Source organism: Ixodes scapularis, unplaced genomic scaffold, assembly GCF_016920785.2.
Source record: "Ixodes scapularis isolate PalLabHiFi unplaced genomic scaffold, ASM1692078v2 PGA_scaffold4__175_contigs__length_147842914, whole genome shotgun sequence".
Classification (NCBI taxonomy): Eukaryota; Metazoa; Arthropoda; class Arachnida; order Ixodida; family Ixodidae; genus Ixodes; species Ixodes scapularis.
This window is the reverse complement of record NW_024609879.1, coordinates 89005640-89030171: the sequence shown is the minus strand read 5'-3', so window position 1 is coordinate 89030171 and position 24532 is coordinate 89005640. Positions and strand designations below refer to the sequence as shown.

Genomic DNA, 24532 nt, shown 5'->3' with positions numbered 1-24532 from the left:
AAATGTTATTGCTTCCCTGCTTAGCACCACTCGGGACGAAGGGAATAAAGGCAGTTGCTCCACTTTAAAATAGTTATATTGGTTTTCTTTACCAGTTTACTACTTTAAGGGAACAGGGTAGGCCCTATCCCTCCCATGTGTTTCAGCCTATGTATGTGACCCTTTTTCTCAGGATCTGCTAGGGTTAGAGGATTCATGTTGGTATCATTGTATTTAGCTTTCTGTGTTTTCTTTACTGGACTAGATTTATTGTTATATATATATTTTAGTTCTTTTTTGCTTTTGTTTTTACTGGACCCTCCTAATTTTAATGCCAAAATAGACAATAAACAGCTTGTCAAACAAATTTGCCTTGATTAATCTCCATAATTCTAGTTCAGTAGAATCCCCCTTGTGATGTCTTGTTAGCGGAAAAAAATAATACTTCTAGTTTTTATGGTTTCAGAGAAAAAGGGTCAAACGTTGCAAAAAAATGATGTTTTGAGATAATCGACTTTGAAGTGAAAAAAGGCGCTTTATAATAAACTTGCACTCTAGAAATGCATGCTGATGTATCCGTTCGGTAGCCACCAGCCAGGTTTTCACCTCCATAGTCAATATTTAGTTTCTTTGTTTGCTGTCTTGCTTTGTGGGCCTCTTATGTGACGAGCTGTGTAGCCCTGTCCGCCAAGTAAAGTCTTCGCCGGTCAACGCCGCGCAACCACTGCACCATGAATCATCCTGGTAAAACGCCAAGTAGAGGCTCGAAGTTGTCCGTTTTGACGTCTCTCTAATTAGTGTGTCCAACAGCACTTTTCACAGTTCAGAAAGTAGGTGCAGGCGACGCCAGCTCTTAGTGCTGCTTTTTCAACCAGCTGCAAGTCCCCACCACACACTTTGCACACCCAGCTTTCGGCGACGGTACAGGACAGAAGGTCGATGTCGATCAGTGCACAGTTGCAGTCACTAACACTTGCCTTGAGCTCTTCAAAGCATGCTGCCGAGTGCGACAGCTTCGAAGAAGACGCACACGTGGTAGCCGCTGCGTCAGGCATCAGAATGCGTTGCGGAGACTCGGCGGCATAAGAAATTGACCTATGCCGACTACTCTGGAAGCGACGCTTCTAAAACATCTTCTTCGTCTTTCGTCATTTTTAACATTCCAAATCTAGTGTTAAAGTAAACAATAAATTACCTTGCCCGTGGAAGCATGCCGAAGCAGAAGCAAAAGTATGCGCGTCGCGACTGACGCCGGCAGTGTCTGAGGATTTATGGGGCTAAAAATGTAAAAGCTAGACAGCTTTTCGATGTTGCTGGACGAGCAATAAACATTCCGCTAAACCTAGTGAAAATCTTCGTTTTTTTTACGGTTTTTTTTTTTACAACATAGGAGAGATACAGATCGTGCATAGGTGTTAAAGGGGGCGTGGTCGGTCACCACCTAGGTTTCAGAAAAGGTTATTTTTCCTGTAGATAAATCGCGCACGCTCAAATTACACAGTCAGCATTGTTCAGGAAAGACTGGGAAATCCAAATCCCTAAAAAACAAAAACTCAATTTTTTTCAAAATTTTGCCCTACCCTGTTCCCTTAAAGGGGCACAGAAACGAAAATTGAAATATACAAATTTCGTTCGTAAATGAGTGAAACATGACGGATAGTAATTGTACATGATAATCGCACGTTTGTATTTTGAACGACTGGCTATAATTTTCGTCCCAAACGGAGAACGCGATGCATTATTAAATATCCGGCGCAAAATACATAAATATATATTCACAGCATTTGTGATGTAGAAAGGCTGGAGTGGTTATAAGCGTTGCCGTTGGTGGCGTTGTGGTGGCGTCAACGCGTTACATCCGAGCCGTTCGAAGTACCCGTGGGGTGACGAACGTCGTGCGCGTCGTGTGAAAACCACCGTTATGTTCGTGTGGCCCATTCTCCCGATTAGCCCGTCGCTCAAAACTGAGACAAAAGTTGCTTTCCCTTCCCCGTTCACCCCTAAGCTGACAGTGCCGTAGAAGCTACGGCATCATTGGGCCACCTACACTTTCGCCACATTATCACGCTCCCTCGCGCAGACCCACGCGCAGAGAATACGGCAGGTGATGAAAGGGAGGCGGCTGATTGGTCCGGCAAGCGTATAGCTTCCACCTCAGTGTAAGCTTAGAAGGAAGCAATTTTTGTCAGAGTTTTGAGCGAGTGGCTAGCCTTCCGAGAATGAACCACACGAACACGACGCGCACGACTGATCTCACACGTGAAACGCTCGTCACCCCACGGGTACTTCGAACGGCTCGGTTGTAGCGCATTGATGCCGCCACAATGCCACCAACAGCAAAGGAGGTATGCCGAGGTATATTCAAAATACAGATGTGGGATTATCATTTACGTTCATTATCCGTCATGCTGGACTCCATTTCAGAACGAAATTTGTATATTTCAATTTTAGTTTCGGTACCCCTTTAATATGGTCATTAAAGTCACTAGTCACTTACAAAGTCCTAATGGCAGGGCATGCCTTTCGAACGCCTGGCCTCCAGCACACGCCCCACGCCTTTCATCGTGCTTTCACTGCATGCGCGCATTCAAGGTGCACGAACGCCAACGCATTGTCAAGGGTAGGATGCTCGCGCTGGAGGCGGCAAAACTGACGTTGCTTCCTGCCGTTGTCACCTTGTCGGAGACTATTTAGAAAGAAACTTTTGACATAGCTAGTCAAGATATATTATGTTCAAATAAAAAGTACAGAGACTGGCTACAGGGAGTGAACAGCACATTTTCAACACGGAGTAAACGTAACTCCAGCCATTCTGATGACACTGTCAATAGGAAGTCAGCAGAAAAAAATCAGCGTAAAGTTAATTAGAAAGCCAACAGCTTTTCGTTTGACTCGGACTAAAGAAAATCACCAGAAAAGTTTCAACACAAAAGGAAAAAACTTTCTGTTTACCGTGACAACAGGAGGTAAAAAAAAGGAATCAAAGTCAACAAGAAGTCAACACATTTTCAATAAAATGTCAAAGATCATCTCTGTAAGGGGACCGGCCGCTGTGCTGCCGGTCATAAGTGGTCGCCAGTGTTTTCAGCATCTGCGGCTGTAAGCATGGCAGGAAGAAATGTGTATAACTGCCTTTACTTGAGCAAACAATAAACCAAACTTGCTATAATAGAAAGTTGGGCTAGTTGGTCATAATTCATATTGAAAAACAGTGCGAATAACACACGGACAAAAAGAAGAGAACACACAAGACGAGGCTAATCCACATTGAAAAACAGCGCGAATAACACACGGACAAAGAGAAGAGAACACACAGGATGAGGCAGTGCCTCGTCCTGTGTGTTCTCTTTGTCTGTGTGTTATTCGCGCTGTTTTTCAATATGGATTATGACCAACTAGCCCAACTTTCTAATGTCTATGTGTTATTCGCGCTGTTTTTCAATACGGAATGAAACAAACAAACATATGGCACATGTTTCAGTGTTTTAGATATAAGACTCCACCTCCAGACATTTTGACATAATAAAACAAAAGTAAGAGACACTATTCAGTTGGTCCGCGTTAAGATATACCTAGTAGGATTATACAGTTTCCATAAATAAATGTATGAAAGCCTCCAATAGGCTCAGAAAGAGGGGGAAGGGGCGGTTGGCGGCAAAGTAGTGTAAGGCAGACAATGAAAAGTTTGCGCGCAGCTGGCTCAACTGTAGTCATCTCATTTGGTCTGGCTTTGTGGCATTTGTGTGAAGGCCTTGCACCGCTGAAAGGGGACTAGGCGGATGACAGGCCACCTTTGCAAAGCAGCGAAGTGTCGTTCACATCTGCGTCAAAATTCCTGCCTAGTTTGTTCTGCAAGGTTTAGAAAGACGACGGTTAATAAACAGTAAAGAACAGAAAGCGGCAATACTTATTTGTACCTTTCACTACGCATGTTAAGCAATACTGAAATTGGGTGCCAAATTATAAAAAATAAATAAAAAAGAAACAGGTATGTCAAGTGATGCATGAAAAAGTAAATTTAAGCTTTAAATTTGAATGAGATGACTATGCACCGATCACCCCAACCAGGTCATGTTCAGAGCCAACCTAGCGAATCTGTACATAAGATATATCGTCCACTTCAACCCATGCTATATTATGCTGTGATCGCAATCCTGTTCAGGTGAATTTGACATGCCTTATTCCAAAAACGGGATGAGTATTAAATCTTGGTTAGGAACTGAGGTGCATAAAGATGAGACGAATTATAGCTGCATTTGCGTCGTCGGGTGTCAGTCATCCCAGCGTTTTCTTTTTCTTGGAAGTAGTTGAGATTTCGATGTCTGCAGTGTGAACCTTCTTTTCTTCATCATTCTGCACTGCCTTGGCCGACTGTTAAAGAGACACATCATGTATGAGATTAATAAATTGTGGTGCTTTCTAGCTAGAGGAATAATCTTAGGTGTCTACTTCTGCCGGTTGATAGCTCCAGTCCTCGACAATGTGACAACTACACTGTTAGCAAAAATAACACACCCAGACGTGTAAACCGTTCTCCCATAGTGGACACGTCAAAACGTGTCCGTTTTACACGCAGCCATCTGTGTTATTCGTCTACACAAGAGGTGCCATGTAAACTTAACACGCTACACTGTGTCTGCCTTCCGCGAAACACGTTTCGAGCGTGTTCCTTATGAAACATGGTGGCCAGCAGCCGAGAACATGCGAGACGAGCCCAGCGAGCCGCACGCCTTCCAGCCGAATTGAAAGCACACAGGACGCATTTGTTCTCGTTCAATGTCTTTTACACACAGTAAACAGTCTTTAAGCGGCGGACAAAGCTACGTGCAAAGGTACGTACGTGCGTCGTTGGCGGTCAGTGGCGTCGGTAGCTAGCTACGACGGAACTGCTAGACAGGAAAACTAATGCTGAACTTACATGGATAAATAACTCGTGCAAACTATTTGGAGTCGGGCGGTAACTTGCACCACGTAGTGAGCTTTATAGCAGCCTATAAAAAACACAAAGCGCGTCTGTTTGTACGCTGCGAACAATCACAACCCTAGATACATTGCATCGCAGACAGCACGAGCACCACATATACACAAACACTATAAACGACACTGCGCCAGACGCTTCCTACTCGATATTCATTTCTCCCCGCGACGTATATAAGCTTGACATGTGCGGGGGAGCTCTTTGGTCGTTGGCTGTTACAGATTTGCAGAAGACACAAAACATGGCACAATTAACAGCCGTATGTAAGAACTGTTTACATTTAAAAAGTATGGAGGCAAAATCTATAACGTTAGTTTGTTGCAAAAAATAACGACGTATTAACGATAAATCTTAAACCGGCCACGAAAAAGTTCAAAGTTTCGTTATTTTCATGCTCGACCAGTGTTATGAGCGGTCTGACTAGCTTGAATCAGACAGAGAAACAAATTATTGAGATTTTATCATTATGTATTCAATAATCAATGGAAATTATTCTTGCACAATGCATTTTTTTATATATTCTTGCGAAAGACATCAGCCCAACACTTCACTTCCGTTTGTTGCAGTATGCGTACGGGAGCAGACGCCTTCACTTTTGGGGCGTTTTGATGCAGTTTGTTGTCGTATGTCGTGTCGGTGTCGAGTGGAGCGGCGGGGCTTGGGAGTTTAGGACCAGTGTTATTCGTGATCACTAATGAGGCTCTGATGCATTTTTTAAATATTTTTTATACCGCCATTACCCCGAACTTTGAAAATTCACGAGCCCGTAGCACTGCATTATGCTGAAGCGCGAGCTCCTCCTCTGATGACGTCGTTTTTCTGGTAGCACTCGTGGATACTGCAAGCATTTAAACAGTGTGCACCTTCTCACCCACATCCGCGGCGACGTACTCGACCTGTTGAAACTTGTTGCTTCCGTCATTTTGGTGTACGCAAGGCAGTTATCTTGCTGCTCTGGTTTCGGTTGTAAAAGCAAGGCAAAACGCTCATAGTTTTTGCCCTCAGTACACGTTGGACATCTTCAACACTTTGACAACAAAATCTTGCATATTTTCCATACCTCGCAAAAGCATTTACCCAGTCACCTTGCGAAAATCGCGAAGCACGGAGTCCGCACCGTCCTGACTTCCAGTCTTACCAGTCTTTTACCTGTTTTAGAGCAGTTTGTACCTGCTAGTAGGCATGCCTACTGAAACTGAAACAAGGGGCAGTGTCAGAGAGAAAAGGGACAAAGTTGGGAAAGCTTGCTCACTCTCCCCAATTTCTCAACTCTCAAGTGACTGTACCATAATAAATGCACCAACGTCTCTTCCCAAAATAAAAAAAAGCACTATGTTCACTACGTAAAAAATGGTCTTAGTTCATGCATCTGTGGGCAAGTAGAAAATCTTGCCCTAATTTATTCACACCGCATGATGAGCGCAACAAGCTCACATGAGATTTACAGGAAAATATCGGTGGCGATTTACGTTTCCCTGAAATTCTGTATAACCGGTCGTTTGCAGGACCAAATCATCTACTCGAGTGGTGTGCGTTGCTGTGCAAACGCAGTCCGACAACACGAAGCATAAAAACGGTAGATTTAGGACAACAATCCGAAGTCCATTGTTCAATTAAAACGACTTAATTTTGTTGAAAACGCTCGCAGCTTTTTACTCACAGTATGCGTTAGGAATCTCCCCCATTTTGAAACGGAACAAAGCAAGATTTACTTTTAAAAGCGCTCACTGTGTCCTCCCAGACCAGCTGGACCAGATCAGCTGATGACGACAGGACTGAACCCGTTGAACCTCAACCCCACAACAAACAATTTGAGCTGCGTGTTAGTGTAGGTTTCTACCTCCAAGCACCGCATCACACACCACGATCGTTTCGGCTCTTTGTCACATCGCCGTGTTGCACCAAACAGAAGGAGATCGCCGAAGTCAACGCAACGCTGTCGTGAACCTTGGCTTGTGGTTGCGCACTCGTGGACCCTGTGACTCCCTCCGATTTCAAAGCACACACGACAATTACGAATGATGCTTTCCGTCTTCCGGGAACATCACAGGGGCACTTCTCCGGTCACGTCTTCGCTATGTGCTCACAAACTGCGAAGCTCTTAACTTCCTCGCGTCCCGTCAAACCAAAACACTGGCGGCGCCATGCGTTGTTGCCAGATTTTCCCCGGCCAAACAAAAGCAACGAAAGCAAACCGGCTCTAGCTTCCAATGCACATCAGCGTTGTGCCGTGACCAGATTTTCTCTGTCAGCTCTAACTTAAAGGGGCACTGATACATCAAAATCATATTTTATTTTATTATCCGAAACGATTGAAAATGATGCCAAGACATTACCCTCAAAATTCAAAACTTAAGAATTCAGTATTTCTGAATTAAAAAAAAAAAAAAAATTTCCAAATGCCGAATTTGAAGTTCCCGCGCTATCCGCGCCAGTGTAGTGAGTCAAATTTTGCGGTCTCCTGCGACTCGACTTTCTTTTGAAGCACCGCTCCACGCTATGAAGCAAAGCGCCGTTGCTACTGCGACCTGAAGCGGGGAGGAGATGAGCAGGCCGGAGAGATAGAAGGGTGCCGGCGCAGGAAAAAACCGGTTTCTTCCCTGACTCGCCGATAATCCTCTGCTCGAGCGCCGCCAAGTTTTCCGAGGGAGGATACAAATCCAGGATGCGACATCACGCCGAAATCTGATTTTTGGTATTTCAAAAAGAAAGGCCATAGTGCGTTCGCGATTGCATTACAAAACATGTTTTACGATTGCCGTTATTAAATGTTATAGAAATGTCGCCTACAAAGCTTCTAAATTTCCTGATTTTTGATGTCACCGATCAAAAGAAGCATGGAGGTGAGCGCGGGAGATATAAACAACAAAAATAAAAAGGCGCGCGCGCGCACAAGAAAATTTTTTTTCGCGATGCGCTTTTTTTTTGCATGTCTATTACTACAACTTGCATCGTTTTAGACAATAAAAAAGAATACGACCTTTGGGGTGTCAGTGCCCCTTTAAAGATGACCTACAGATGCAGCAACACTGGTATAAAGTTTTAATATGGCAGCCATCACGAAGCGCCGTAAATTGTGAGGAGGGTGCATGGCAAACGGCGGCACCTTCCCCCCCCTCCTGGTGTTGCAAGGCCGTTTCGCTTGCAGTTGAAGGGTTAAAGCCAAAACGAAACCAACTGCAATGTCACGTGTTCAGATCGAGGACACGCTTTTTATATCCATTTTAACCGTTTAGAACGAGTAATTAGACCCATAACTTTATTCGTGGTGCGTAAGAAACTATTATCAGAACCCCTAAAATAAATACAAACATGGGCGACATGAGGGAAGCCGCAGTGCCATCGACCATAATCAATGGCAGCGAGGCGAGAAGCTCAGTGAGCACGAGCTTTGCCCCGCGACATGGCATAATTGCTTTTGGTGCATGTCTGTCTCCGAGACATGCTTCTTTCCGCGGCATTTGTCTCCACGGTCATTTCTAGCTGTACCCCTAAGCATTCCGGTGCTTCGATAGCCGGCAATGCTGCGGTCGTCGCTGGGGTGATGCATGTTTTCCAGGTGGACTACACGGTTAGGCTTGTATGACCGAACCAAAACACGTCTTTTACAACCTCGCATGATTTTTGAACGAATTGTCCATTACTCAACGTGTAAATTTATGGTAATTTGTGGAAACAGTGTGCTTTTCACCCCAACTGCTCACCATATACACAGGACTTGCTAACAGTGTAGGCTGAAAAGGCAGCAGTGGCTCCACAGTAGAATGCCTAAATATTGCTGGGTGGCCCTCACAGAGTGGTGATAACTCTTCCGTCCGCTTACGGAGTCTTCACCTTGTCTTTAATTTTTTATGAGCGCATTACGCTGTTATTGTCATTGAACATTACCACTTGAGAAAAGGCACCGGGCAACCTCAAGAACACGCAGCGTTACAAATTCCATCAAGTATGCGTTTGCTTTCGCCGTCTGTCAGAAGGGAGGAGGCATACTGGTGGCCGCAGTAGGGAAAAGCGGGCACTTGCCCTCCCAAAGGATTTCGCCACTCTTGCAAGGCGAAGCCAGCAAGCAACATTGAGGCACTCTACTCCAGAGCCATCGACAACAATTGCTTTACAGCGGTAACTTTACAGGCGACACCTTGCTGAGATTTCGGAAGGGGGATCGGTGGCGGAGTGGTCTAATGGGTCTCAGTCCGCAGTGTAGAGAGAAGGCTTGCGTTGCAGAATCTTATGGGTTTGCATCCGTTTCAATCTGGACGAGTTTCGTACCGGCACGCGCTCGTGTAATCGCTACTGCGCAATTCACGTTAAAAAACCCAGGTTAGCAGTTGTACTGCCCTGGCTAAATTTCGCATCTTCAGCGAAGAGACAAGTCCCTCGTTACGGCGTACTAGTATCAAGGCTACATAAGTATGCCAGCAAAACAATTTTAAATTTCTACTTCGTCCGTTATCGCCGCCGCTACAAAAAAAAAAAAAAAAAAGAACAAAAAACATATTTTGCCACTATTAGCGCGAGTCCAGGGTATTCGGGTTTTCTCGTCTGCCATGCTGCACGAACATGGTTTAACCCTGGCATCGCGCTAGTAACCACACGACGAAACAAGTCTTCCAAGTCGTCTGCTTGACAGACTTGTTTTCATACACATGGGATGGTCCAGGTATTGGTAACCGACGACTTTAGCGGCGTCTCTATTCGGGAGGCGCCAAGCCTACTCCCACACCCCGCAGCTTTCTCTCCGAGAACACCGCTATGGGCGGGTCCGAAAGTCAGCCGCACAAAGGATCGCTTCTCTAAAAAGAAGCAACACGTACCACAATAGGACTGGGTCCAACAGTGTTTATTATAAAAAAAAAAAACAAAAAAAAACCACTGTCCCAAACCCCAGCGCCGAAAAGGTTAAATGAAAGGCTCACCCTGTCTACACCGTTCCGACAGCGTAGTCCAGAGTAGAGCGCTGCACGGGCCGAAATTTCCAGGCCCGGCCCGACGCAGCACGGTAGAGGCCCGGCCCGGGCCCGGCGCGGCCCGGAAGAGACACTGCCCGAGCCTGACAAAATTTTTTTTAAATGTAAGCCTGAGCCTAGCTTGGGCCAGACAGGTTACATACATGAGCCGAAAACACTTTGCAGGTTTTAACCTAAAAACTTTCTAAGCATAAAGCGAGCATATTTGATTTAAATTTATTTTAAACTTTAACCGAATTTTTTTTTTCTTTTTTTTTCGACTTGATAAATATCCTGACTTCGACAATGTATTTTCGAGAATATGGGCAAAATATGCACATCGTAAGTGATTCTGACAAAAAAAAAAAAGTGAGCAATATTTTTTACTGTATGCATTTCTTGAAGAGATATCGAACTTTTCGTTGTTCAATTCGTTTCATAGAGAACTTTCCTCTCCACATGTATTTTTATGAAGAAACAATCGCAATCACGCTTGTGTATCTTCAAAAGGTGGTACAGTATAGACCACTTACAACGTAACCGCTTATAGTGCAGGACCGGGTATAATGCGGCTTTTTTAAACCACCGGTTCACCTCCGATAAAACTCCAAGTAATTACATACCGCTTAAAATGCAGGCGCGCGAAGGGAAATACCGGTTATAGTGCGGTCTTCGGAACAGCCCGGCGACCGCGCCAACTGACCGACGCAGAAAGCACGCTTCCCTGTGCGACACTAGATAACGACGCGAACCGCAAGCGGCACTCACGGGGCAAGGAGGTTGCTCGAAGAAGCGGGGAGAAGCGAAGAGAGAGGCTTCAGTTGCCATAGCGACAGAGGGACGCACGCACATGTCGTTCACGTGCGTGCGTCCCCCCGCTGCGTTGGTTGGAAACAACCGCAACGACAGACCAATCGCAGGTCGAGGAGAAGTGTTCGCACGCATTGCATGCCGGTCGCAGGCCGGCCGGCCGGCTGCTTCTATCCGCAAACATGGCGTCGGTTTTGATCGTCGACGTAGACGGCGTGGTAGAAGCACATCGTTCCGCGTAAAAGCGCTATCCTTGACTGTGAATTTACGTTGTGTGTCGCTATGATAACCCAGCACGTACTAGAAGGGAAGATCCACCTACTCATGCGGCGATGTTGTGGCGGCACTCTCATGACGGCAGAAACGTCCGTGTTTGTTTACTTCGACTACAGTGGTGCTTTCTAAGCATTTGTGTTTTCGAACATCGCCCGGATTTCTTATTTGGAGCATTTCATGCCTGTGCTCAAGTTGAAGGTATTATTGGCGCGTACCGTATAAAGGATGCGAATTTTCACGCGTTTTCATCGCCAGAGAAAAGTGGTTAGGGTTAGCAATCCTGAACGCTCGCAACGTCCATTCGCAACCCACGACGCCATTAAAAGGCTGCGCCAGGCAAAAGTCGTTCATTTCTTTCAAAATGTGTGACACACTTGAGAAGTGTACTAGTCTGGTGAAATAAAGACTTTCCTCAAACTAAGCTTTATTTTTCATCTAACATAAAATAAATTCTTTTACAAAGGTAATTTGTCTGATGGCATGTATTTTGGCCTGAAAAATTAATGTTTTGGTTATAGCGCGGTACCGCTTATAGTGCGGATTTTCGCGACTCCCGCGACATACGTTATATGCGGTCTACACTCTATAGACCGACACGCGGAGCGGCTCTGTTTACCAACACGGCCGGAAGGCCGCGCATGCGCGGTAGCTATGTGGGCAAAAGCAGCCCGGCTGTCCGTGTTTTCGCCATTGCGCTCTATGGCGTGCGCTCGTTGTTGACGTTGTAGGGACGCTTGTATCTTTATTTGTGCGTCGTATTTCCTCACAACGTATGTCGTATGCTATGCCCGACTATTTGAGCTCGTTGCCCGAGCCTGAACGGTAGCGGTATCGAAACAAACTGTGCGTGGACGGCGTGGCCTACGAGGATCTGTACGCCGTAAACAAGGCCTGCTGGACTTCCGACGCAAAGTTGCTGCCACGGAAGTCAACGGCTCAGGTCGCCGCTTATTTAGTTTTTTCGCCAAGCCAGTTCACGGCCGACACGGTGCAGGCGTACAAGTCTCTCGAGGCCTACGATTACTTCCAGTCGGTTTCTGCACTGCCGGCGGGATCAGCAGACTGTGGGTCTGCGGAAGTGTGTGTATTCATTAATTGATTAAATACACAGAGCGTCTTCAAGTCAAGGTATAATATTTTCCCTGCCCTCATGACCACAAGGCATGACAAGCAGTAACGCTTTGTCCGTTCTGCAGTCTTGGAGGTAACAGGTTACAAGTAAGGGCGTTGTTGGTAACGCGTTACTTTTTTCAGTAACGTAGTAACCTACTCGTTACGTTTTCGACACAGTAACGGGTAACGTACTTATGTTACTATTTCAAGTAACGTAGTTATGTTAGTCGTTACTACTTCACAAGTCTTAAAGAAATTACACTTCAATTGTTTCCGTGTTTTAGGCGTCAAGCCATGTTTTTCTTTGCGTTTTTCCTCGTAAGTATTTAGGTGAAACCGTGAAAAGAGCTAAAGTAATTATGTTCAGTTTCTGCATGAACACAATGTTTCTTGATATATGACCTGTATCGTCAAAACCGTAAAATGTGTTACATCATAATTTAAAAAAAGTAACGCAGAAGTAATGTGCCTTACTTTTTATCGGTAGCGGCAACGCGTCCTTTTATTTTTAGATAACGTAGCTCAGTAACGCGTACCTTTTATTTGCAAGTAACGAGTAACGTATTTCGTTACTTTTTTTTTTTTTTTTGGTAACGCCTACAACACTGCCGTTCTGTAGTCGATTTCCTTCTGCTCGGTAGCACTGGCGTAGCGAGCCTCCGACGAGCGCTTGGGGGGTGCCCGGGTGCGTTGTGCGCGAACACCGTGGAAACAAAATCCGGGTGGTCTCGATCAGACAACGGTTTCCCTGCACATATGCAAGCCTCGGGACGGAGATTGAAATGGAAGCCGCACTTGCCTCCAAGAAAGTGTTTGCCGCACAAACGGTCATTCGCGCGAGGCGACCATTTTTTTCGATCCACGGATATTATCCACCTTCTATGCCTTTCAGAGTCTGCCGGGAACTTGTGGAAACTCACTCCGCTACTTTTCTTGTACATTTCGGTGCAATTAACGGCAACACAGCTTTGCGGCATGCTGAAATGCTATGACGCCCATGCGAAACGTGCGCGCTTTTGCCCACACCCCCCGGCTCCGGCGCGATCGCAGCGCCGCCGCAGCTCCGTGACGTCAAGCCCGCGTGTCGGTGTATAGGCATAGAATTCTTTAGGGTAGTTAGCTTATCTTAGGTGGCATGCCCCCTCCACAAATTCCAAAATCACTCTTTTTTTTTTATTTTTTTATTTTGAAACTCAGTGGAAAAACACATTCATGTGTACCCTGCGACTGAAGTGCCCTCGTTTTCTTGACTGGACAGGCCCACTACCCTGTATGAATCATATACGTTTCCTTCTATCCACACAAAAAGCTTTCCAAGTGCAAGACGTCTTTTATTTTTCTAACAATGTCGTAGTGAATTTGCATTTTGCTTATTTGTTTTCATTGAACCTAAAAGATCAATGAGCACTTTTTTTATTAACAAAATAGAATTTGCGGCACATAACTGACCCAGTCACGGTCCGGGCCGGCTCGGCCCGGGTCGGCCCAAAAATTTTTTTGTTCAATCCCGAGCCCGGCCTGGGCTCTGGCATTCGGGCTGGCCCGGGCCCGTGCAGAGCTTTTGTCCATCGCGAGCCAAGGAAGTCCTTCTCCAGACATCTGATCTCCATCGCTTCCGAAAGAGGCGACTGCGTTCCCGAAGTCGGGAACACGCATCGACCTCCTCCTCCCGCGGGTGTTATCCTCACCCTAAATAACTAGGTTCCTGGATGAGCGGGGGGATGGAAAATGGTCCCCCCTGCAGAAAGTGAAGAAGAGAGCCCCCCAAGCCAGGCGGCACTCCTACGCTTCACAAACAGGTTGGAGCTCACAGCAGCCGAGTTGAGCGTTCCGAACCACGGCCGTTATACCGGGCATCGGGGAAGGGCCACCAATGGTCCCCACATCGCCCCCTCCTTAAAATATTTGGTCGGCCTACCGGACATACAAAAAAAAAATCCACCGACACTCATAAAAAAAAAAAAAAAAAAAAGGAACAGCAGGCTTACTTGAGCCCGAAGGGGCTCGAAGTCGTCGTCCCTGCCCAGCGGTCTACAGGCCACAGCAGATCAAGGTCAATAGTCCATGTCCACGTCGATCAGGTCCCGGAGTCTATTGGGTCCGACCGTGTCTTCGGTGGGCAACGTTGGCGGTCTCGGTGGCAAGTTGCCGGGGCCGAAGCAGCCACCCCTTGAAGTCCGACTGCTGCAAGGGCGGCGGCAGCAAACACAGGGCCTGGGCCAGCAGAGTGCCGAAGCACCGGATGGCGTCTCGATGTTCCGCCGAGTCGTCCACGCGCCGGGGCCTGCTGACGTCACCGTTCTTGCCATTGGCCCGGCTCCGGTGGAACAGAGACCGGTCGTGCCCATCGCCGTGGAGCCGCAGTCCGCCACAGATGCAGCAAAAGACATCCCTGGCCGAGATAAGGCAAGGTTGGGCAGAAATACTCAAAAATGTATTTGGAAATACAAATACAAGGATACATGAGAATAGTAGCTAAAATACTGATACCAAAATATATCTGTAAAATCGTATTGCGATACATGTCAGAAATACACATAAAAATATGCAAAAAGAGGCCGCATCTCCACGTGGTGAATGATGTTGATTGGGGCGAAGCTCTGGTGGTGCTGATGATACTGGTTTTATTTTACGCATCTCGACCGCTTAAGTCAGCGGTCCATGTCAGAATAATAATAATAATTGGGGTTGTGGAGATATTTATACAGCGTGTAGTTGGTCAGCCATTTAAAGTTGCGACGAGTCACACGCTATAGATGAGCAATTTAGCCAGTGCAGTACGACCGCTAGCCTGGGGTCTTTAACGTGCACCACGCAGTAGTGATACACGACCGCACGCCAGTACGATGCTCATCCAGATCGAAATGGGCAGGGGTGGGGCTCGATCCCAGGATCCCTGGGTTCTGCAGCGCGAGCTTTCGCCATGTCAGAAAGAGAATGTGTAATATGGATCGTGGTTATATACGCAGTTGAGCATTTGACTGCAGCGCCCTCTCGTCTATAAACGTTGAGCCAATGCATGCAAAGTTTAACGCGATTATACACACATTTGACCGCAGCGCCCTCTCCTCTATAGACGTTGAGCGGCTACATGCAACGTTGGAGTGTAGCGTAGTGGTTCAATAAAGGAAAAAAAAAAAGAGTGTAGCGTAGTGGTTAAGATGTCTGCCTCGTAAACAAGCAATCCTGAGTTCGTTTTTTTTTTTTTCTTTTCTAAGTGGGTTGATTTTGGAGGCAGTGCAATCGATGTGAGCACGGACGCCAAACAGATGGACAAGGCTAAACCCTAAGGAGCGTCGCCCCTAAAACTTTTTAGAAATACAAATACTGAAATACTGGTACTGCAATACATTTTTCAAATTTGTTTGAGACACCAACTGAGATGAAGTTTGAAGCGGAAGTTTTTGATCTCGAAATTACTTGCCCGGAAACTTTGCACTTCGCCTTGAAGGTAGTGATTCCAGACGAAGAGGAGTCTTCAGTGGGCTCAAGAAACGTTCCATCAAGGATTGACCGCGGTCCCTTCCCTGACATTATGTCTGTCAGACGAGTTATGCGAAAAGACTTCAACCTCTAAATAAATTCCATGTTACCTTAAATACCATCAAAACGTCACCACGCTCCTATCCAATAAGGCTGCTCCTGTCAACAGTGATCGCATGACGTCACGGTGGAATGAGCTGATATTCTTATATCTGTAGGTGGGGTCTTCAACATGAAACTTTGCCCACGCTGCTGCATGAAAGGACGATACACACTTTCCTTGTAGGTTACCTCGTTGAAGATCATGCAGGCAGTTGCACTTGGAATTTTCGAGAATAGTGGACCACCTGAAGCATCCTGGAACAAAAGTCTTATCTTCTGTTAGGGTTGAAAAAACGACACGGTGGCATCGCTGTTGTGGCAATCCTTTCTGCCGACCTGCCAACGCATGGATAGTGTGAGGGCCCAGGAAGAAGGAACAAGTTTAAAGTTAAATATAACTTTTTTTTACGGAAAAGGAAGGTCTGTCTGAGTCAGTAGGATGGGCAAAAGCAACTAGGAACATTGGCTTGGAGGATACTGAGGCGAAGAGGCGATGTCAGCCAGCAGAGGCGAGGGCGAGAGCGGAGCTAGTTTGTGAGGTGAGGGGTAAGGTTACAGCTGCGGCGAAGAAGTCGGCTGCCGGGGCTGTCGAGCAAAGTTGACTTGGCTGGTGTTTACATTTGGGCAACGGGTAGAACTGAGGACGAGGAGAAGAGATGGTCGGTTTGAGCGGCGAGGGCTCGTTGGCTGTAGAGGACTCGGGTCGCGGGGAGCAATTTGGAAGGAAAGAACGGAGCGGGGGCGGCAGAGGGGATGGAAGAAAAACAGATAGCTATGGTCAAAGGGGAACTCCACCGATTTTTGATAGACTTCGATTTGACTGGAAATTTGCAGACCGCATCAATAACCCTTTCTTAAAGGAGCTGTGCAACAATTTCAGGGCTCTGCTTAAATTATTATGGAAGTTGATGCCTGACACTTCTGAAGTGAACTACAGAAAACGGATTTTGCCTAGATACCCTAGTTTTCATTTTAAAAAATGAAAAAGATCCTGGCTTTTGCCACCTCTCAACTCGTATGTCGTCTTCCGGGTCGCGCAGTGACGTTGATGGGGTAGGCGCAGGGTTCCGGAAAAGTTCTTTCTTCAGAGCCATCAGTGAGCAGCAAGAACTCATCCGCTCACGACCGCGTGACCACGTGCTGGTAGGCGCCGTGCAAATATTATGGTGAAAGGAGGAAAGTCTCATACGGGTCCGGTCATACCCGTCCGGCCCTGTCCCCCTCCCCCTTTGGCTTCTGGCGGCTGTTCGCGGTAGCAGAGAGAGCTGACGGTTTTGTGGACCTAGGATAGATGGCGCCACTAAAACTCCGTATAATAAAAGTTTTGTTGATGATACCAGGTTTTTGACACATTTATATATATGTTGGAACAAGATTTATAGAAAAGTTACCTTTTATCGAGCAGGTATTCGCACAACTTGCTATCTTTCATTTTATTTTACCTGCCAAAATGGCGGACGCACGCACATTTTTGCGGCTCCGGATATTCTTGGTTTTCGCCACGATCCTGAAGTTCCGAATCGACAATTGTACAAGCGTCGGGGCTCGTGATGGCTCCAAGTACTCTGCCAGCCATCCTCAAGGCGGCCTATCCCACAGTTGGACCCGTGCTCCCTTGTCCCTTTCAAGCTGGGCTGCCGTCAGGTTTATGCCGGCTAGGCCTAGCGGGCCCGACCGCTTCAATCGGGCTGCTCAGGAACGCCGCCGGTACTTCGCCGGTGACTTCACAAGTCATGCACGTCGGCATCACCTCGTCTGGTGCATTCTGCTCGCCGGTGACGTTGCGTCCAATCCCCGTCCCCGGCATTCTGTCTGTCCCTGCTGCACCAAGCGAGTGCGGGATAACCAGGCCGCGCTCTGCTGCCACTCCTGCACAGGCTGGTTTCATCGCGGCTGCATCCACCTGTCATTAGCCCATTATCGTCAGTTGGGTTCTTTAAGCGACCCGTGGTTCTGCTTGGTCTGTTCGCTACCCCAGTTTTCTGATGACTTCTTTGAAGTTCCTCTGCCTCCACCTGCGACTTTGCCCAAAGTCGCCGGCCCCCCCGTCACCCGCGGCGACGGCGGTGTTTGCCGGCCTCCTCGAAAGGACAGTGGACGTGCGCCGAGAGCAAAAGGTGTGAACAAGGCACTCACCCTGTGGTACACCAACTGTCGCAGCCTCAAGAACAAAATGCAAGATTTTCATGCCACCGCAAGTTCACTGCCTGACAATGCGATTCTTCTGCTTACGGAAACCTGGCTTGACTCCAGCGTCCACGACGGTGAGCTTCTAGGCACACCGCATAGCATTTTTCGGAGGGACAGGGAGTGCAGGGGGGGGAGGGGTACTGGTCGCCACTCCGTCCGGCCTCACAGTTGATAGAAGGTACGACCTCGAACACCCCGACCTGGAGGCGATCTTCCTCGAGCTTCACTTGCCTCATGGCACTGTTCTACTCGGGTGTGTGTATTGCCCGCCTTCGACGCGGAACTCTGCCTACCAATTACTCGACGCTTCGGTAACTCGTGCCCTGCTGAAACCCTATCGGGACATCCTGCTTATCGGAGATTTCAACTCTCGCATCGACTGATGGAACAGTGACGAACCGGTTCCTGGTGATGCCTTCGACGACCTACTCCTAGACGCAACGTCATCAGCTGGACTCTTCCAGGTCTGCCGCAGCCCCACCTACCTGCCACGGAACAGCTTCCTGGACTTGGTGTTCACCACCGATCTCACGAAGATCCTTTCCTGCGACGTCTATCCTGGACTTAGTGGAAGTGATCACATGGCTGTGGAGGTATCGTTTGCCACCTCTCTGCCCCGGAAGGGCCACTTTGCCTGCACCATATGGAGGTTCCTCGAGACAGATCACGCTCACCTTGCAAGCCTGGCCCACTTTGCGCCTTGGGGTATGACAACTATGGGCAGCGACTATCTCTCAAACTTCGATCTGTGGTGTGACTTTGCCTGTGCCATTCAGCATGATTCCGTCCCCCACTCACTTCGGTCAACCCGGCGGAAGAGGGCTCCTTGGATAACACCTGACATTATCAAAGCCGCCAGTCACAAAAGGGCGCTTTTCAAAAAGGCGGCACGGTTGCAATGTGCAGAAACGCTAAAGGCAGCGAAAGATCTTCAGCGAGCACTGAAGTCCTCTATTCACACTGCTCACTCCAATTACGCCCGCAACATTGCTTTTAAGGCCAAAGAGGACCCAAAGCAGTTCTGGTCTTATATGAGCAGGCTGCAGACCAGCAGCAGCAAGCCATGCTTCTTGACCGATAATGGGAGCGTAGCGTCCTCCCGTGACGTTGCACAACTGTTCGCTCAGCACTTCTCTAGTGTTTTCAATGCTGCTTCATCTCCACCCTGCATCGACTCTCTGGTACAAGACATTGAGGAGAGCACAGCGTGCCCCAACATGCCTATGCCTGACATCACCCTGACACTTGACCACCTCAATGATGCCTTGGGTCAGATTAAGCCCTCTCTCTCGCCGGGCCCCGACAACCTGCCGCCTGCTTTTCTCAAGATGCTCTGCCCGCAGGCGTCTCCATCTCTTATCAACATCTTTCAGTCCTTACTGGACAATGCTGTGGTCACAGATTCATGAAAGAGGGCCCTGGTGACGCCCATCCACAAGGGCGAAGGCAAGCCGGCGAATAATGTTTCTTCCTATCGACCGGTCTCCGTGACATCAATCCTCTGCAGGACCTTCGAGAGACTAGTCAATCGGAGTCTTTTGGACTACCTGATCGACAGCAAAACCCTCTCCATGTCACAGCATGGATTCAGGCCAGGTAGGAGCTGCGACACTGCCCTGGCCACCATCACACACTACATCAGTGATGGCTTGGACGCCCGCACTCCTACTGACCTGATCCAGCTTGATTACAGCGACGCCTTCGACACGCTTGATCACCACCTTCTCATCAAGAAGCTTGCCGGGGTTGGCGTGCGTGGCTCCATGCTTCGCTGGGTCGCACATTTTTTCATCGGGCGCTCACATAGAATTGTGTTCCACGGATCGACATCCAACGACTATCGAGTACCCTCAAAAGTGCCTCAGGGCTCGGTCCTACGACCCACGCTCTTCTCGCCGACGATACCACCATTCTGGCTCGTCTAGATTCACCCTCATCCTACCATCTCATTCAAGATCACTTGACGCAGGTCGTGGACTGGTCCATTGCCAACCACCTCAGATTCAGCCATGCCAAAAGTGCCGCTATGCGCTTCAGCGCACAAAGGAGAGTGCAGCCCCCATGCTACTCGATGTCTGGCACCCCTGTACCGGTGGCTACACATCTCCAGACTCTGGGGGTCACGCTCACTCCCACTCTCGACTTCACCATCCACGTGTCGAGTATTGTGGCGAAGGCTCGCAGAACTCTTGGATTCGTCACCAGGGTCTCGCGCTTTTGTGGCCCGGAGGCCTTTCGAGTACTCTACACGGCCCTGGTACTCCCACGCCTCGAGTATTGTGCGGCCATCTGGAGCCCCCATCAAGCTCACCTCTCACAGCGCCTGGAGGGAGTTCAGCGTCGTGCAACACGGACTCTCCTGGCACGCACCTGTTGGCCACTTGCCAGGTCACAGTCATACCAGGATCGTCTTAGGGGAGTGAACTGGCATTCTCTTGACCACCGGCAAGTCGTAGCGCGTGTCAAACTTTTGTGCAGACTCCTGGACGGCTCAATGTGTGACACTTATTTGGAGAGTGTTGTTCGGATTAACAGGCGTTCCGGGCAACCTGAGCAGCTAAGGGCGCGCACACTCCGACATGGCCACTCTTTTGTCCCAGCTGCAATTGAAGCTTTCCTGGCGGCTCCCCTAGACATACGTGTCCCTTTACCTCAAGACAGGCAGGACTCTGTGCTTCTGTGTCGGGCGTTTTCGCGAGCCCGGGGCAACCAACGTCCGTGGTGTGTGTTGCGGTGGGGGGCAGTCGTGTGTGCCTCGTCTCCTGGGGTGCTATGTTGCGCTTTTTGGGACTCCTGGGAGGCTTGGGGGGTGGGGCTGGCGTCGTCGACTAGGGTGAACGCAGATTGGATGTTGACAGAAGAAAACAAAATCAACATCCCATCTGCGTTTGCTGCGTTGTTGACATCACTTCCTTCTTCCGGGTCTCCTGGGGGTCCGGGGGGCGCAACATGGCACCCCTGGTGAGCTGTGAGACGGGGCGCACAAGCCCTTTCTTCACAGCGTCTTTTTGTGAAGGGACAAGCTTCCTACCACAGGGTGGGGAGCCCTAATGTTGCACCTCGTGGTGCTGTGTGTGGGAGGGGGGGGGGTTCATTATTGTCCTTGGAGAGTGTTCTGCAAATCCGGCACTAAGACTGCTTGGATTATTATTATTATTTTTTTTTTCAGTTGCTTGATTGTTGTTTCTCTGATTGCTTGTTTTCTGTTTTTATTGTTTGTTTCCTGGGGGGTTGGCCAGCAGACGCTCTCGCGTACGGGCTTTCGCCTATCTGCTCTCGCCTCGCAAGCCCCCCAGGACACAGTCTGCTCTTTGTGCTAATAAAGATTATTATTATTATTATTATTAAGATTCCCCCATTGACGCCACGCCGTGTTTCTCATGGCCGCCGCTCGCGGCTGCAGGTCGGGGAATATTCCAAGTTTTGAATCGCAACATTTCGATATAAGGAGGTCTGTTTCCTGGCTACTTTAGCTACATTACCCTTTTAACCCACCGAGGAATAACAGAATGTCATTTTCTTGCCAGAGCCAGCGATATAAAAGGCAATAATCGAGATTTAGATGCCGATCCCATGCATTCCGCCGGGAGAATGATCGAAGATGGCGGCCCTCCCCACTCAGGTGGGAGCAGCCGGGAGTTCACGCGCATCCACTCATGCCTCTCGCTCTACGCCGCGTGCTGATTGGCTCACTTGGGAGGAGAGCGTTACGGCCGCGAGATCATAGACTGACCAAACTCTCCCCATATAGACCGTTTTATTGTGGCTAGCGCCATTTTGAGAGCGAGAGAGAAAAGGGGAAAGGGCTACCGGCGCTTTCCCCCTTTCTGATTGTGTAGAAAGAGTGGAAGTCCCGGATGAGAGGCTTGGCCGGTGTTGGGCGTCTGCAGTGCCCCAACTTCGTTCGCGCTTTCTTCTACGTTTCAAACTCCCAAACTTAATTAGAGCCATGGTGTTCGATGGCGACAGTCCCCCGGTCATCGGGACACCATTGCTCGGTCATAGGGTGCACGAATAACGACAGAAAGCGTCGAATACTGTCCGAGGACCTATGTAGCTTGCATGGAATCCGGCAAGGCAAGTACGGCTGGAATGTTTTTAAGCTTCATTGTTTTCCGCATGACTGGAAATGATGAACCATTTATACATTTTTGCTTGCAATGGGCCTATTTCAACGTAGCCGCTTTTAGTTAACGGGAACCTCAATTAACTTTGAAAACGCCCGGAGCTGCTACATATCGTCCTGCTGTGCTGTTTTTATCTTCGTGTCCCTGTTCTTATATTTCCTTGTGAATGAACGACGAAGACGCTCTAGATGTACTTTTGTCGAACCGCAGAAAGCCTCGAAGCAGCCACGAATTATTTTACTATTTGATGCAATATTTTGGGTGCTCACCTCCAATTTTTATAGCTGGCACGTTCGCTGGCGCTGTTCTCTCCGTCGCCACACTGGCGGATGCCATGACTCAAACAAAGAAACGTGCACACTGGGCTCGAAAACGCAGATCGCAACACACGAGACGTTCCCTGCAGTGACTATCAAGCGCCTCAAAGCGCCTTAGTCAGCGGAAAGAACCCACCAGCGGCACTCCAAGGAGCACTTTTGCCGGCTTTTTAGTATCGCGCAGGAAATCGCAATTTAAAAAAAAAAAAAAATTAATAGAACCACGTTTTTAACAATTTCCAGCCTCAGCCGGCGGCGGAAATGAGCCTTCAACTAATTGTTGTCGATGATAAAATCGAGTCAGTCACCACTGCAAATTATCACTATTAAGATAAATTCAGTTACAAAATTTTACAAGCTGAAACAGCAGTTATCATGAGAAAACTCGCACGCACATTGCGAGCGTACCCTATGTTCATCGGCAGTGCGCTCTGCATTCCCGAAATGTTCCGAGCGAAGTCGAGAGGATGGCGTTGAGGAAACGCCTTTTCGGTTTATGGACGCAATCCACTGCCACCGGAGACAGGGTTCATGTGGAAAGCGATGGAGCTCAAAGACATTGCAGCCGCTGTCGCCTTGCCGGATTTCTTGCAAGCTACATATATCCTCGGACAGTATTCTATGCTTCCTGATTTTATTTGTGCACCCTATGACCCAGCAATGGTGTCCAGATGACCGGGAGACTATTGCCATCGAAGCCTCTGGCTCTAATTAAGTTTGCGAGTTTAAAACAGAAAAGAAAGCGCGAACGAAGTTCGGGCACAGCAGACACCCAACACCGGCGAAGCCTCTCATCCGGGAATTTCACTCTTTCTACACAATCAGAAAGGGCAAAAGCGCCGGTAGCCCTTTCCCCTTCTCTCTCTCGCCCTCTTTCAGTAAAACGGTCTATACGGCTCTGTTATGACTGAACAGACAGCGGCGCCTCGCTGGCCTCGCGGCGAGCGATGGAGTTTGCGCGATAACACTCTTCTGCTGAAGAGCGACTCAAATGAAGACTGCCGGAGAAGACTTCACGCGCGCGGGCTTCGGGATCTCAGAGGCCATGGCATCCGGGGACAGCGCTCCCCGAAGGCGAGCTCCGGGTGAAGTGGTCGGAAGTAATAGACTTGGTCGTGGGCTGAAGTAGGGGACTACTAGTTCAGACCCATGCAAGCCAACACGACCGCTTGCCATTACACAAGGTCAGCCGTAGGCATAAATACGCGAGAGGCGCTCTCTTGAGCTCTCTGAGTGACGGGCCGCGCTATCAGTTGGCTCGCGACGAAATACAACACAAGGGCTTAAATCAGGTTTCGTAAGAACGTCAAACGCGAACGGGAACTGACAAGTGCGACCGTCGTCATTAAATACGAAACATCTCGGCTGCAAGACTCCGTGGTTTTGTTTCACCCCTATGGGAACGCGAGTTTCAGAAAGGTGGGCCCGTACCTCACGTACAAAACCAATATTTACACGCGGAGGAACTCACCATTTCGTAAACAGATCGGCCTTTTTATCTTGAGGTTCAAAACCGAGGACGTCAAAGGCGTCAAAGTGAGGCGCGAGGCCGCGAGAAGACCAACGCGAGCGGGAAAACCAAAATGGTATGGATAAATAAATAAGTGATAGTAAGATTCTATTAGACCAACACTGGATCTTCTCCTACTATTAGGCGGTAGCTAGCGCCACCAAACTCTTGCAGCTATCAAAAACGGTCTAAAAGTACGTAAAAGGTCTTTTTCCAAACAGGGGACGGGGGACGCCACTGATCTCTATTGTAGTTAGGGATTAGGGAGGCTCAAGTGATTGTGGGTGCAACTGCTAGATCGGGGATCACGGGACATGGACGCCATTTAATTGCTAAATTTTGCTGGGAGTCTATGGGGCAAAGGGTCATTTTCTTTTCTAACTCAGGTCATAAGAGCCCATCAAAGTGCTTGAATAATTTACACAAGGTATAATTGATTACCTTTCCATAGCCACCAGTTTTGTTCCGATAGGCTAAGTATTTTTTTAACGCGAAAAATGGTTAATTTCGCCATCTTGGACATTGCTGCTGGTCTGGCAACCCTGCTTTCGCCTCTCGACGTTTGCAATCATAGGAGCGAGAAGGAAGCGAGAGAGGCTGCGCCAAGGCGTTCGTTACTTGCAATGGAAGGCGACAGGAGGAAAGGCGCATGGAGCAACAGAGTTGCAAGAGAGCGGGCGTCTGCTCTTGTGCAGGCAACA

At 48.3% G+C, this 24532-nt stretch overlaps 1 protein-coding gene and 1 pseudogene across 3 annotated transcripts in view; one reads left to right on the top strand and one right to left on the bottom strand.

Annotated features, from left to right (window-relative positions):
* Window positions 1-23915, bottom strand: part of LOC115309386 (gastrula zinc finger protein XlCGF49.1-like) — a 35162-nt gene extending 11247 nt beyond the window's left edge. The window contains exons 1-3 of one of the 3 annotated variants that reach the window (XM_042293189.1): window positions 23793-23915; window positions 14091-14494; window positions 9874-10007 (exon numbers count right to left, since the gene is read on the bottom strand). The gene's annotated coding sequence lies outside the window, so the exon portion shown is untranslated. Of the gene's footprint in view, window positions 1-9873; window positions 10008-14090; window positions 14495-15860; window positions 15880-23792 lie in introns of those variants that run through there. The other 2 variants (XM_042293188.1, XM_042293190.1) reach the window with 2 other exon arrangements.
* Window positions 17271-19286, top strand: LOC120836435 (annotated as a pseudogene).
* Window positions 23916-24532: the final 617 nt, after the last annotated feature.